This window comes from Petaurus breviceps, unplaced genomic scaffold (assembly GCF_028583685.1).
Source record: "Petaurus breviceps papuanus isolate PSGF00001 unplaced genomic scaffold, PetGlider_PUasm1.0 139, whole genome shotgun sequence".
NCBI lineage: Eukaryota > Metazoa > Chordata > Mammalia > Diprotodontia > Petauridae > Petaurus > Petaurus breviceps.
This window is the reverse complement of record NW_027185697.1, coordinates 16,636,986-16,653,018: the sequence shown is the minus strand read 5'-3', so window position 1 is coordinate 16,653,018 and position 16,033 is coordinate 16,636,986. Positions and strand designations below refer to the sequence as shown.

The window sequence follows — 16,033 nt, the reverse complement described above, 5'->3', positions numbered from 1 at the left end:
ACACAATGACATAGAGAGAGAGAAATAGACATAGAAACAGAGAGACAGAGACACAGAGATAGAGAAACAGACCCCTCCAGATAGAAAGAGATGAAGAAACAGAAATAGATACAAAGAGAGATGCAGAAACACAGACAGAAATTCTCTTAGAGACAGAGACACAGACACGGTTAGACAGAAAGAGACAAAAAGAAAGATACAAAGAAACAGAAATAGATACAAAGAGAGATGCAGAAACAGAGATAGAGACAAAGAGATAGAAATATACAGAGATAAAAAGAGACAGAGAAACAGAGAGATACAAAAAGAAAGGATTTTTTACTTGGGTCTCTGAATGAGATAACGTATTTACCAGACCATGTTTGCATTAGCAATCTCCAAACTGTCCCCTCTTTCTTTTTTCTGTTTCTGTCTCATCGTCTCTTTCTCTCTCTTTTTGTGGTCTTTCTAGAGCTATACCCAAATTAACTACAAAGGACCTATAGATACTACCTGTATCCAGAGAAAGAACTGATAAGTGCATAAAATTGTGTGGGTGTGGGTGTGTACACATATTTGTGTCTAATGGCAGCCATCTCTGCGGTGGGAGGAGGGGAGAAAGAAAAGAAAGTTACATGATTATTATATGTTTAAAAGGAAAAACATGTTGTACATAATAGATTTGCAATTGTGTATGCAATCATTTTCCCCCTATTCTACAATGTTATGGAAATGCTGTTTTATTTCTTAAGCTGTGAATAAAATACATTTTTAGAAGAAATTCAATATGCAAAAATCTGCAAATAAAAAAACCCAGAGTACCAAAGGCAAACTAGTACATATAAGGGAAAGTATGATGGACTCAGACAAAAGACTTGGGTTCGAGTCCACTTGTCACTAACTAGTTTTATGACCTTGGACCAGTCAATCACTTCCATCTCTGGGGCTTCCTTCAGGGGTTGGGCTAGTGATCTTACTCATTTGCTATATAATTATTAAGAGCTTCTATCTGCAAAGAACTGGGGTTGGGGTGGTGGGAGAGAAGACAGAAAGACACAAGAAAAACACAGTCCCTGACTTCCAGGAGCATCTATTCTTTATAAAGTTCTATTATTGAATATCTCCATTTAGAATCCTGCAAACCCTCAAACTTAAAGAAATTTGGCTCCATTATGCACCCCCAGGAGTACATACACATCCCTCTAGCTGGGGCAGTAAGCTCCATCATTGAAAACTGTTTATTCATAATTCAGTTTATAAAAATTGCATCTCTTCTCATTCCACTTTAAAATGTAAATTCCTCAAGGAAGAATTTTTTGCAGCCCAGTTCTCTATAGGCATTAGAGTAATTCATATTTCTTTGGTATTTTAAGGTATATAAAGTGTTGTTTTCACAATGACCCTGTGAGATACATGGAGCAAATATTATTATCCCTACCTTACAAAATAGGAAACTGAGGCTCCAGAATGGACTAAGGTCACACAGTAAGTGGCAGAGAAGGAATCACACTGGATCCTAGAACTGATCATTGGGAGGGACCTCAGCATCATATATTACAACCCATTCAGGAAAGGAATCCCTACTATACAGTACATAAGATCATTCACACTCTGCTTAAAGGCCTCCAAGATGGGGGAGTCCACCACATCCTAGAGCAACCCATTTCACTTTGGGATGGAAGTTCTTCCTGCCATTAAAACTGTTGTTGCCTTCTTGTACCTTCTACTGACAAATTCTGCTTCTGACATCTGAGTCCAAACAGAACATGTTGAATATTTTTCCAATAATTGAACCCAGCTATTATGGGGCTTGTAAGTCTTCTCTTCTCTAGTCTAAATTCCTCCAGTTCCCTGAGCTGATGCCTAACCAGCTAATTTCTCTAAATCTAAAATCACTTAATTTCTCTGAAGTCTTGTTACCAAGTCTGAACTTTCTGGTGTGGGGCCAACAATCCTGATGCCTTTTGGGAGTGGAGATAAAGTGTGTTCCCTTAAGGGGAAGACAAACTTCCTTCACTTAGGTTAATCATAGACTCAGTAACACCCATTCTATGTGGTTCTCATTCATGTCTTTCCTTCAATCTGCCTCAAGGTATCCACTCAATGCATTGAAGCCCCCTCCCCCCATTTTGGTCTCTTGACATTGCTTAGAACCCTATAGAGCATTGAGATCTCATCTCATCATCATCCAAGCCCCAGAGATGGGAAGTGATTGACTGGTCCAAGGTCTTAAAACTAGTTAGTGACAAGTGGGACTCAAACCCAAGTCTTTTGCCTCTGAGTCCATCATACTTTCCCTTATATATACTACTCTGCCTGTATACTCTACCCTACCCTAAAGACCACCTTCCCAAAGTCCCAATTTATTTACCAGACAGATAGGAGATCTCTTTGTTCCTTATTCACTATGATGCAATACCACCAGGTCAGATCTCACCAGACTGTCTCCCTCTCTACTCCCCAACATCCTCTATGTTTTGATCGCCCAATTTAACTGCAAACTCTTTAAGAGCAGGGCCTTTTTTCTTCTTCTCTGCATTCCCAGTCCTTATTATGTAGAGATAGTATTACCTTTCCATAGAGATCTCCTTGGTCAGGAAACTCCTTCTCCTAATGCAGGTCAGCACCTTCTCTGCCATTCAGAATGTCAGAGAATTACTAGGGCACTAAGAGCTGAAGAGGCCCTGGGCTCACACAGACAGAATGTGTCAGAAGGAGGACTTGAATCCAGATCTCCCTAGCTCTGAGGCCAGTTCTTTAGACACTACACCATGATGCCTCACATGACGCAGTGCTCGACAAATGCATTTCTGTTTCATTCCAATTGTTTTGCTCTTTTTATGATGTCACTAGCCCATTTTTATCCCAGTCATTTGTTTCTCTGGTGATATAATTACCACCACTTCTCTTGCATAGTACCTTGTTGGTAATATGGTGAAGCCTTCTCATGACCACCATGCACCTTTCCTTAACCCTTTACATGAGCCTCATCTTTAATTCTTGGCATTAGTATTATTCCATGACTCACAACTACTATATAATGAATATCTAGAGGTTTTGGAAGAGATGGTCAACTCCCTCATTTTACAGATGGGGAAATTGAGCCCTAGAGATGTTAAGGGACTTACCCAAGATCATAAGGGCACTGAGTGACAGGCTATTTTGCATTTACTTATAGGTGTATGTGTTATTTTTTTCTATAGAATGCAAGCTTCTTGAGAGCAGGGATCATTTTCCCTTATTTTCTGTATTCATATCTCTATAGCTATCTCATTGTATGCATTTAACAAATGTTATTGAATGAGTGAGTGAGTGAGTGAAAGGCACTGTGCTAGGCACTGGGGACACAAAGACAAAACAAAACAGTCTCTGTCTTCAAGCAGCTTACATTCCACAACGGGTGGTGGTAGCAGATGTTGCATGTAAAATGAGGAATATGCTGGACAGAGTGAATCCAATTCCATTTTGGGATTCTGTAAGTCAGTCTCTTGACTCTCTGCCCTTATCCTTCAACACTGACTGAGAGAACTCATACATTAGACAAAGACTCTCAAAGTCTGCTTCTCTATCCTCACCTCTCCAGTTCCAGAGGGATCAAATTTGGTTAAAAGGAATACTATTGCCACCAAAAATATTTGTCAAACAAAGACTTTTATGCTTCATTTATTCATTCAATCACTCCTTCATTCATTCATTTACTCAATGAGTATTTATTGTTTTCTATTACCAGGTTTGGAGAAGAAAATAACAAATCATTCTAGTATCTTTGCCAAGAAAACCCATACGGGATCTCAAAGAGTCAGACATGACTGAAAATGATTCAACAACAACCAAACAATGTTCCAGACATTGCATTAGATATTCAAGATACAGAGACAGTATCTGCCCTCAGAGAGTGTACATTCTCCTAGAGGACATAACATATGCATGGTTAATTAATTAGTAATATTGGAAGGGGGAAAAGGTGTCAACAGTAGAGGAGCTAACCCCTCCAGGTGGCTTACCTAGTTTCAAGGTGTATTTTATAGAATATTATTTGTGCTTGTCCGTGGAATGTGCAGAATGTCAAAGCTGCAGTTGGAAGGGACCTCTTGGTAACCTCTTATTCACCACTGGTAACATCTTTGGAGCTGTTCTTTCTTGGTCCTTTAACGCTAATCTCAAACAGTGATAATAAAACAACTAGCATTTATCTAGCACTTTAAAGTTTACAAAGTACTTCATGTATGTAATCCCATTTGATCCTCACAAAAACCCTGAGACAGATGCTATTATTATGCTTGCTTGATAGATGAGGAAACAAGCTAAAAAGAGTGGCTTACCCAGGGGTCAGTCACAAGACTAGTTAATGTCTAATATAGGATTTGAACTCAGATTTTTTTTATTCCAGGGGTAGCTGGGTGACTCAATGGATAGAAAACTGAACCTGGGGTCAGGAACACTTGACTTCAAATCTGCCTCAGATACTTACTGCATGACCCTAGACAAGTCACTTAACCCTGTTTGCCTCAGTTTCTTTATCTGTAAAAATGAGCTGGAGAAAATCCCAAATGGTGTCACCAAGAGTCAGAACATGGCTGAAAAATGACTGGACAACTTTATTTATTCCAACTTCAACTCATTATGCACTGTTCCACCTAGATATCATGACATCTTTTTTTTTTTTCTAATTCCTCATGGTAGAGGTGACACCAAGTACTCAAAAGCTATGACCTGAACTGGCAGATCCTTCTAAACTAGGAAGAAGTTCTGGGTTAAGTTAAACTGGGGACAGAATCTGCATGGCTGTTGAGTACACCTTTCTCCTAAGGCATCATAGAAATGTTACAGTTACATATGCTTATTCATGCGAAATTGAATACATACCTAAAACAAGCAGTACAAAATAGAGATTCATGGTTTCATATACATTCCTCTTCTGTTCTTTGTATGCCGAAAAGTTTGTTATTTAAGTTCATAATAAACATAAAAGCAAAGTTCTGATTATAAAAAAAAGAAATGTTACAGTTAGCATCAATGAAAGAAATAGTTGTACCAGCAAAATTGCAGATCATCCAAGTGCTAATGTGATCCAAGCTTTTCAGTCCTGCCTTGAAGACCCTCAAAAATCCCAGCTCCAACCTACCTGCCTTCCCAGCCCTTTCCCACATTTCTTCTCTATGACCAAACCAACCCAGGCTACTAGCAGCACCTCAGACTGACCAAGTTATCTCTGTCCCTGTGAATTTGTTCAAGCTGTCTCTACCATCTACAATGTATTCTCTCTTAAAATCCATGCTATAGGGGCAGCTAGGTGGTGCAGTGAATAGAGCACCAGCCCTGGATTGAGGAGGACCTGAGTTCGAATCTGGCCTCAGACACAACACAAAAACTAGCCATGTGACCTTGTGCAAGTCACTTAACCCCAATTACCCTCCAAAAAGCAAAAAAAAAAAATCCATGCTATCCTTCAAGGCTCAGCTTAGGAGCTGCTTTTCAGTGTAGCATTCTCCTCCAGGGTCATGCTTCCAAGTACCACTGGAAGAGTAGGTTCCCAAAGGAGTGGCTGCTTCCACTCTTAATATTCCATGTAATAATTCTTTAGGTAGCTCATGAGCCCCTACCAGTGTGCTTCTTATTAACAATCAACCAAAAAATTCAGTTCTCAGAAAAGTCATTTACCTGAATGACAAAACAAGAATTGTAAATAAAAAAAAAAAAAACATTTCTCTCCCAAACCTGGAAAATACTTTCCCACAATGACACAGAGTCTGATGGTTGGTGGGATTAGAGAGTGGGTAAAATGTTAGTGAACCAAAGCAGCTCACAACCATGGAACTAATGTCCTTTTTCCTGAGGGTCCTCACAAAACCCTCTGCAAAGCATGGCATTGGGGATAGGCATGTTGCTGTGCTGTTCAGCAGGCATGGCTTCTCACACATAAAGGTATCTCACTTGGACAGACCCATATGAAGCTGGGCTGGTTCAAGCAGCTCATGAGAACTGGAGACTCCTTGGGATATGTGGTTGATGGACTAGGCCATGAAGATCACTCAGCTACTTCATAAAGTGAGACATTTTTGCTGGATGAGTTGTTCCTCTGGATTTGCTGGGTTTCCACTTTGACAGACAGCTGCAGTCTTCATTACTTCTAGCTCCTGTCTTGGCTGGGTTGTCCTGGGCTCTTTTTTTAGCTAGGGGGTTACAATTCTGCTTTTCAGATGTAGGTCTCTTTCACTATTAGTACAAGAGACAGTGACCTTAGGCTAGGGGAGGCAGAAACCTCTCCTCTGTGATTCCCTAAGAATTGGTTGGTTGTCTCCAGGAAGTAAGTACAAAAGACCTCTCCCATTTGACATTCTTTTCTGGGTGAGACTAGGTAGTATATCTCACAGAGCCCTGGTCCTGGAGTCATCAAACATGAGTTCAAATCAAGCCTTAAACAATTATTAGCTGGTGACCCTGAGCAAGTCACTTAACTTCTGTTTTCCCTAGTTTCCTCCACTGTAAAATTTATAATAGCACCACTGTCTTAGTTTTATTGTGAGGATAAAATGAAATAATATTTGTAAAACACTTTACACGCCTTTAAGTACTATATAAAGGCTAGTTATTATTACTATTACTATTAGTATTGTCACAGTCAGTGAGATACTCTGTCTTTACTTACAATGGTCAGTAAAATTATGCTTCCCAGACCTAGGTTGGGGTTCATACAGAGGAGGAGCTGGGTTCAAAGATATTGAAGCCATATTATTGGCCTCCTCATATATGATGGAGCAACCTTTCTCAAAAGATGCTTTTTAGGGTGTGAAATGTTTTCTTTGCATCTGAAAGTCTTTCCCTTCACATTTTGATATCCTTGCCCCTTACAACATTCAACTTTTTTGAAGTCTAAGTGGGGTCCACATTTCCTTCTATTTGACACTTTAATCTCTCCACAACTTGGCTTCATCTTCCCTGGTTCAGTTTTCTTACACATTATTTCCTTCATTGTACTCTGTTATCTACTCATTGTTTTGAGACAGAGAGAGAGACAGACAGACAGACAGCTACACAGACACAGACAGTGAGAGAGACAGAGACAAAGAGACAGACATAGCAAGAGACAGAGAAAGAGTGAATACACATTATCTCTCTCATTAAAAGGCAATGTTCTTGAGGGCAGAGACTGTTTTACTTTTCTCTTTGCATTTCCTGTTCCTAGTCTAGAACCTGGTGCATATTCAATGCTTAATAATGTCTGTCGCTTGAATGATTTTTCTATTTAGCATCTTTTGATCCTCCCAACTAAAAAGGATCTCCTAAAATATGTGTATTATACTTTAACCAAATCTCTCCTTTTTCTCCATCACTCTTTATCTTGTAGTATACTGACATGTGTATTGCTATATCCTGTTTCTCCCAGTGGAATGTAATATTGAAGATGGTGCCATTTTCATTTTCCCCTTGGTATGTCCTGTGCCATACATACATATTAGGTACCCAATAAATGTTTGTTGAGTTTGAGGTATGGCAGAATGGATTGGAAGGTTAGGTTAGAATGATGGGCTGCAATGAAATTTAATAGGAATAAATGTAAACTTTTATGGTGAGGTTTAAAAAATCAACTGTATAAGCACAGGTTTAGGGAAATGTGGTTAAACAATACTTGACATGAAAAAGACATGGGAGTTTCAGTGTATTGAAGCTCAGTAGGGGTTGTCTCAAGTATCAGAAATAAGTGTGAATACTTTTTCCATTGATTCAGATGATAACTCGTAGCTTCCTATCCAGGGAAAGTCTTGTCCATGACCACCCATAGAGGACCTGCCCAATGCCCAATGGATGGAGACCACCTTCTCAGTCTTCTTCCAGCTCGTGGGGGTCAATGCATCACTGTTTGTCCATCCCATTCATTCTTTGCCATGTGACTGTCCTACCTCCTTTTCCAACCACGCATTTCCTGAAAGATTTCCCTTATACAGCTCCTCATGTGCAGGTTATCATTAGAAGTGGCTGCATCATCCTATTAGCGCCCACCACATGTCTCTCCACTGCCCTTGGGGTCACCCTTAACTTTGATGCTTCAGAGACTTTGATGTGCTTAGATTCCCAACCAAACAGCATCCCCGATATCCAATGCTATCTCAGGCTGCATGAATAAAAGCAGAGTGTGGAGAACAATGATCTATCTGGCTCAGATCCCACCTGGAGCTCAGTGTTCAGTTCTGGGCAACATATTTTAAGAGGAGCATTGACAAGCTAGGGCAGGTCCAAAGGGAAGTGGCCTCATTGTTTGGACACAACTGGAAGCCACTCCAAGTGAAGCTCAGCTGAACGAACCAGGGAAGAGATGTGAGGAGGGTGGGGTGTGATACCACCTTCAAGTAGCTTCATGGAAATGAATTAGATTAGCTTTTCTGAATCTCAGGAGGAAGAACTAGGAGAATTTCAGGGCACCCTATAATAAAGACTTTTGCACAATAAAAACTGTTCAGCAAAGGAAAGCTCAGGAGGAAGAGAGCTTCCTGTCCCTGGAGGTCTTCAAGCAGTGACTCAATGACCCCTAATTGAGTATATTTTAAAAGGTATTATCAGTCAGGTAGGAGGTAGACTGCATGGTCCTTAGAACTCAGATTCTGAGATTCTAGGATACTGAGTCATCCAAATGTCTCTCAGCAGCATCTTCCATCTGCATCAGTCATCCTCAGCCGGTGCCCCATTCCAACCCTTAGTCAGTCAAAGCTACGGGCCACCATCTGCTCTCTTGTGGTCGTGTTATACCTTGCTATACTTCTTGGGGTAAAAGGGAAGGGAACAAGGATGGATTGTGGCTTACTGTGTGCCAGGCACTGTGCTAAGCTCTTTAGAAATATTATCTCCTTTGATCTTCACAGCAACCCTTGGAGGTTAGGATCAGGATCACAGCCAGTAAGTGTCTGAGGGTAGATTTGAACTCAGGTCTTCCTGACTCCCAGCCCAGTGTGCTATCCACGTGCTACCAAACAGCATCTAGGCTCCTTTACTTCCTCCACTGAAAATTCCTTCTCTGGTTCCCTGTTTCTTCAGATTCAAGATCTCTGGTTTCAAGCTGATGACAATCACAGGAGGTTTTCAGGTGAAAGCTCTCTTCAGTTAGGAGGGAATCTAATTAACTAATTCATGTTAGTCTACTGAAGAGAGTGATTTCCCTGCTTTTTTCTCCTTAGTGCCTTCTAGAGACAGTGCCCTCAATTTTGCCAGACACAAGAAAAATGCTCTAATGGTGATAATACAGACCAGGTAGAAGGAAGTGAGAGAGAGAGAACTGTTGATTAAAGAATGGGGTGTGTCTGGAATCATCACATCACAGAATCATAGAATTTCAAAGGGACCTCAGTTTATCCAGTCCACAGAATACACTTAACTGGTAGCTAGCTATCCAAGCCGTTGATAGGGAGTCTACTTGAAGGCCTCATGAGGCTGCCCAATCCACCTCGGACAGCTCTAAATTGCTAAGAAGTTTTTGCTGATGTCAGACCTAGTGGCCTCTTTGCAACTTGTATCCATTTTTCCTAGTTTGGCCATTGGAGGCCAAGCCAACTGACACTGGTAGTTCGGGCTACTTGAAAGGTACTGGATCTGCAGCAACCAAGCTAAGACTGGAATCCTGCCTCTTCTACTGAATCCCAGCGGGAGGAAGTCCCTCTTGCACTTGGCCTCAGTGTCCTCCTCTGCAATAGCGACCATTGAGTCGCTATGAAGGCCCATGAAGGACCTTGCAGCCCTGAAGCTCTCTTTCTTTCTTTCTCACTTGATCCTCTGAAAGGAGGAAGTGTCTGGATGCAGGAGAAGCAGCTGTTTGGGCAATAGAGCCTTTTCTTTGTTCTGAATGCTATTTAAACATTGGCAGGGGGCCTCATTAAAGATGAATCGTTGAATTAGCAAGTAGTGGTGTCGCTAGAAGAGAGAGCATGTGCTCCCGTGGTGAAAACAGATTTGCACAAAGGAAAAAGAGGTTGGGAAGTGGGGATGCGGGGGCTGATGGGGTGGGGACAGAGGGGAGAAAATATCCCAGCAGGTCCCCGGATGCGATGCGTTTTCGAGCCAGCAACGTCTCATCCCTATGGGTCAGCGCCACCTGGAACAGCCTGGCTTCCAGAGGTTTCAGATGTTATGTGTTGCCTCCTGGTTGTGGGTGAAATGTGGCCAAGGAGACCTCTCACCACCCTACCCCTCCAGAGTAATTTTGGTTATTAATTATCATTAGTCGGGCAATCTTCAGGCTTGGCAGGCAACAACCTGCTTGAACTATAGAACAAATGTGCCAAAGGACAGCTCCTTCTTAGACATAGCAAGAAATAGGCCAGGCCAACTCCCTGCACTCTCAATGGACACCACCACCAACCACCAGCATCGCTGCCCCCAGCACCACTCAGGAGTCAGGAGAGTCCAACCGTTTCATTTCTCTGAATCCAGACACAGCTTCCAAGCTGTTTTCTCACACCTGTTACTGTTTTATTATTATAATGAATGGATTTTAAAAGGGGACTGGGCAGAAGTCAGGAAAGCTGGGTTCTCATTCTGGCTTTGCCTCCAACTATGCCGCCTTCAATAAGTGCTCTGGTACTCAGTTTTCTCATCTGTTAAAAGAAGGAGAAGATTACATTATTACTCTAATATATGATGTTCTTAGGTCTCTCCCAAAGACCTTTGACATTCTGCCAAATGTCATTATTTAGTTGTGTTCTTCATGACCCTATTTGGGGTTTTCTTGGCAAAGATAATGGAGTGGTTTCCCATTTCCTTCTCCAGATGAGGAAACTGAGACAGACAAGGGTTAAGTGACTTGCCCAGGGTCACACAGCTGGCAAATGTCTGAGGCCAGATTTTAACTTGGGAAGATGAGTCTTACTGACTCCAGGCCCACCGTGCCAAACTAGCTGCCCTTGATGGTATAGATAAGTGAGGATAAACACAAAGTCATTTCGTTTGGAGGGGGAGGACCACTTCTTGCCCTGGGGGTGCTGACTGTTAAGTATAGGTCTTATGATAGAGCAAAATTCCAGAGGTGGAGAAGTTATGAGTGCCTGGGGAGAAGAATGAGAGGGACAGAAAGAACTGGGAATTTGCTTGGGAAACACCTTGAAAGCAGGGACAATATCTCGCTCCTTTTTCGTCCCCCACAGTATCGAGTGTGGCATCTTCCCTCATTGTCAGCACTGAGGAAATGCTGGTGAAACTAGCCTGAAGTTCAAAATAGCAAAAGCCTACCTGGGGACTAAAGGGAAGGAATATGGAAGCAGGATCAGGGAGGATGAAGCAAGGAAATGGAAGCATATTAAAGGCAAGGACAATTTTGCCTTTGCCTTTATATTCCCAGTATCTAGAAAAATGTTGGCCCTTTTTCTTTGGTCTGAACCTGTGTGCTGCCATCCCCTCAAGCTCTTGTCCAATATCTCTTTTCCCTTTCGCAGTCAAACTCGCAAGGATTGTCCACTCTTATCACCTACACTTCTTCACCTTCTAATCACTTTTTATTCCCTTGCAATTGGACTTTGGACCATTCTACACTTCCCAATACTACTGACAACTGCTAAAGTGAGGGACCTTTTCTACTTTACCTCTCTCTCCCCAGCTTTTGACATCTTCAAACATCCCTTTCTCTTCCTAGATGCTCTCTCTTGGTTCACCTCTCATTCTGAAGACTCTCTGATTCAGTCTCCTTTGCAGAATTATCATCTATCTTCTCCATTCATTAAGCATGAGTAACACCAAGCATGTGAAGACTTCCCCTGGTGGAATGAGCAGATGAGAACAATTTGTTCCAATGCCATGATGGTGTTGTAGAGTGCTTAGAGCTTGTTCAAACATCAAAGACACCAAGGTCGTCCAGTGCATTCTTGGGCTGTCGTCCGTCTTGACTTTTGTCTTGCCAATGGACTTGAATGACTTTGAAAGAAAAAGTGAGGGGGCAGCTAGGTGGCACAGTGAATAGAGCACTGGTCCTGGAGTCAGGAGGACCCGAGTTCAAATCAGATCTCAGACACTTAACAGCTGTGTGACCTTGGGCAAGTCACTTAACCCCAATTGCCCTGCCTTCCCCCCTCCAAAAAGAAAAAGAAAAAAAGAAAGAAAGAGTGAGGCTGATAACTTGTGCAACTCTTCCTCACTTAAATCCAATTCATGAGGAAGTCAAGATATCACCAGTGATGCCATTCTTCCTCTTCCAAAATGAAGGGTGAACAACAAACAGCAAATGACAAACAAGCATAAGCATCGCCCATACTCTCTCTCTCTCTCCTCACCCAGTTCCCATGGGTTCAATTATCACACTACTGTTCCAAATCTATGTATCCAGCCACTACCAGTACCAGTGATATATCACCAGATCTCTGCTTCTACATCTCCATCTGGGTGTTCCATGGACATCAGACTCAAAAGAGAATTCATCATATTTCATCCCCCTTCCAAAAAAAATCCTCTTCCAGAACTCCCTATTTGTTTTTGGCACACCTTTCCTTCCTGTTACTTAGGTTAACAACCTCAAAATTTTGTGGATGGATGTGGATAAAAATCAGGGTCTACCCTGGATATGATAGTCCATGTGCTTCATTCTCCCTTCACCCCACCACCCATACCTAATTAGGTCCTAAGTCTTATTGATTCTACCCGCACAACATCTCCCAATTTTGTCTCCTTTTCTACACCCACACAGCAACACTTCTAATGCTGATCCTTATCACCTCCCACCTGGGCTACTGTAATAGCTTTCTAATTTCTCTCTCTCTCAATCTCTCCCCTTTTTAATCTATCCCCCACACAGCTACCAAGTTAATATTCCCAAAACATAGGTTTGACTATGTCACTCCCTTGCTCAAAAATATCAATTGTCTCATTGCTTTTAGGCTAAATACAAGCTTTTCAAGTCTACTCTATAAAACCCTCCACTATCCCGATACTCTGTCACTTAACTTTCTATCCTTATTTGATTATAGTTTCCTTTATTTACTCTATGTGCCAAACTGACATGCCAACTGTTCTACTTATAAGGAGAGAAGATCAGGTCGATTAAATTGAGAAATTCCAGAATCAACCTGATGGAATAATAGAGTATGGGCCATAGTTAGTCCTTGGTCAAACTGAAGAGTTCTCCTATCAGACTGGTGATTTCACAAGGTATGAGCCATTGTCTGCAGGCAACTGATGGGATCTAAGGAAATCCTGATTGTTAGTCCATTACGGCTGCAGCCATTCTTCTTGGGCTATGAAAATCAAGCTGGCCCTCTTTGGAGGTCTCTTGAGGATTCATGTCTTCATTCTTTCAATTATTCCTTCCAGAAGACAGCAAAGAGGTTAAGGTGAATCCTTCCCCAGATCAACACCAAAGCACACTAATAGTAATAGTAGAAGCACATGGCAGGAGGAAACATATGCTTTCATGAAGCCCAAGAGGGGAGTTCAAGGACACTGTTCCTGAGCTCTGATTTCCCAGGTAGAGGAGAAGGGAGTTTTAATTTCTAAAGAAGTCTGACCTTGGAATGCAGACTTCTAACAGAAAAGGGAAACTTTCCTGGTAGTTCCCTTGTTGAAAATTGCCCTAATGGTAATCCCAAATTAGAGTTCTTGAGTTTGAAAGGTCAGGCAGTGGACCTTCTAGGGAGATTTTCTGATGTAGCCTGTTGTTTTGAGAAAGAATAGAACAGTTCACCTGGATTCTGCCCTGAGTTCTGCTCAGAAAGCAAAACCAACAAGTTATGCAGTCAGATCAGTTCTAATGAGAAGGGGTTTGCAAACTCCAAAGCATGTACACCTTCCAGAAGATATTTAAGTCACAGGTTGGCACTACACTTCTTGGCGAGGCTGGATAGAAGTCTGTGGAAAAATAGAGACCTTCTGGAATGACAGAGGGTTGCATTGACAACAGCCTCAAGCTCAGTGCTCTTTTGTTCAAGTACTGATTTGAATACCATTTGCTTCTCTGTTTGTTCATAGGCTTCCGTGGTCTTCTATATGCTCTGTCAGAAATAAAGTTTATCCCATGCTCAATAACTTTATTGTACATTGCAGGAATTTGAGATGTGGCTGCCCACATGTGAGACTCCATAGACATGAGCTATATACCTCTAGGCTTTCCTGGATTAATCCAGGCAAAGGAATGAGTCAAAGAAAGAGAAATTGATCCTTTAGGTTTAGGGGCTATCCCCTCAGGATTGGACACAATCTGTATCTAATCCTTGACTGGCATATAAAATTCAGATGGTATTCATGACACAGGGTTATCTCTCATACCCATATAGCACCCCCTCTGGGCTGATGATCCCAAATCTCCTAAGTCTGGGTCCCAGAGGGTGGCTGATCACTGCTCCTTTCAGGGCTAAAGGTAACCTTGAAGGATTGACAAGCAACAGCTCATGAGCTCCCATCTGGTGTGCTCCTGACTATCAATTATATAGTTAACATCTCTTCAATATAAATTAACCAATTAGTATAATAGACTTTTAGAAAGAACTATTTACTGAGAAAGTATAGCCAGGAATGAAGTAGAACACCCTTCCCAAAAACCTAGGACACATTTTCTAGCTTTATCTACACTCCACGGGGGAATGGACTCAGTCTCTGAGAGCCCAAATAGCAAAGGTGTAATATAGCTTTTAGTTGGACACAAGTCCTTTCTCATCTCCATGGAGTTCTCGTGAAGTTCCCCTGGGTTGTACGGAACTCTCTTCTGGGTTCTGAGTGTCATGTGGAGTCCTGAGGTTGCCTTCCTGTGGTATAACAAATTTAACTGTATGCCCGTGTTGTCCCTGGGAAATTCTGCCATCACCAATGGAGTCCAAATCTTCTGATACTTCAAAGGACCCCAGAATTTCCACTGGTCAAGAAGGCAGGGGTAGAGAAGACAGAGAAAGACTATTTTCCAGTCTCAAATGATTCCCTCTCAGGGACTTACCTAGAAGTACACCGTGACCAAGCTGGCCTGCTATTAGAGTCCTGGATTCCAAACTATTTCATCCAAGCCCCACAGGACATGACATTCTCTTCAACCAACCATAAGGCATTCCCTATGTGGCATCATCTAATTTCAACTAGTTGCTCAAAGCATTTCACTCCTTTCAAGTGGATTAAGGACTTTTAAAAAATAGTTTCTGTGTCTTTATTGATTAACTGATTTAAGAGGGGTGTCTAGAAATAACGCACATATATTTTATACCAAGGTAGCTAGGTAGCAAAGAGGATAGTTTACTGGGCTTGGACAGAGAAAAACAAGTTCAAACTCTGCTTCAGACACTTAGCTGTGTGACCCTGGGCAAGTTACTTAAACAGCCTCAGTTTCCTCATCTGTAAAACACAGATAATAACATCTACTTCCCAGGACTGTTGTGATCCAGTGAAATTATATTGGCAAACCTTAAAGTCCTATATAAATTCTAGGTGTTTTGCACCCTTTACTGATTAATTGCATACTTCAGTCATTGTGTCATGGACCCCTTTGGCAGTCAGTTGAAACCTACAAATCCTTTCTCAGAAGAATATTCTTAGATGCATAAAATAAAATACATAAGGTTACAAAGGCAACCGATTATATTGAAACAAAGATGTCATTTTATGCCCACTGAGTCCCCAAATGACCCGAAGTCTCTTTTTGGATTCCTCATGGATCCCAGGTTAAGATACAAGATACTGTTAGTTACATAAACTGGGGTGGGGGTGATTCTATGGCTGGATTCCGTTGAGAAGCCTATGCCTTCTATGTTTGACTTGGGTAGGGTAGACTCCCACTCACATACCTAAAGAATACTTTCTCCTCATCCTGGCCTCTCAAAAACCCTGTCTTCCTTCAGGGGTAAGGTACCTCCTTCAGGAAGTCTTCCCTGATACCCCCAGTTAGTATTCTTCTGAAATAACATGGTGCTTAACTAAACTATCCTTCTAGTCCATCTTTCCTTCCTTTTCTTCCTCCCTCCCTCCCTCCTTCCCTTCCTTCCTTCCTTCCTTCCTTCCTTCCTTCCTTCCTTCCTTCCTTCCTCCCTTCCTTCCTTCCTTCTTTCCTTCCTTCCTTCCTCCCTTCCTTCCTTCCTTCTTTCCTTCCTTCCTTCCTTCCTTCCTTCCT

The 16,033-nt window shown here is 41.8% G+C and overlaps 1 long non-coding RNA gene across 1 annotated transcript in view; it reads right to left on the bottom strand.

The window, feature by feature from the left end:
* Positions 1-10,267: 10,267 nt before the first annotated feature.
* LOC138145307 (uncharacterized) overlaps positions 10,268-16,033 on the bottom strand; it is a 118,856-nt gene continuing 113,090 nt past the window's right edge. The window contains exon 3 of the long non-coding RNA XR_011164184.1: positions 10,268-10,562. This is a non-coding gene — a long non-coding RNA (uncharacterized lncRNA). The remainder of the gene's footprint in view (positions 10,563-16,033) is intronic.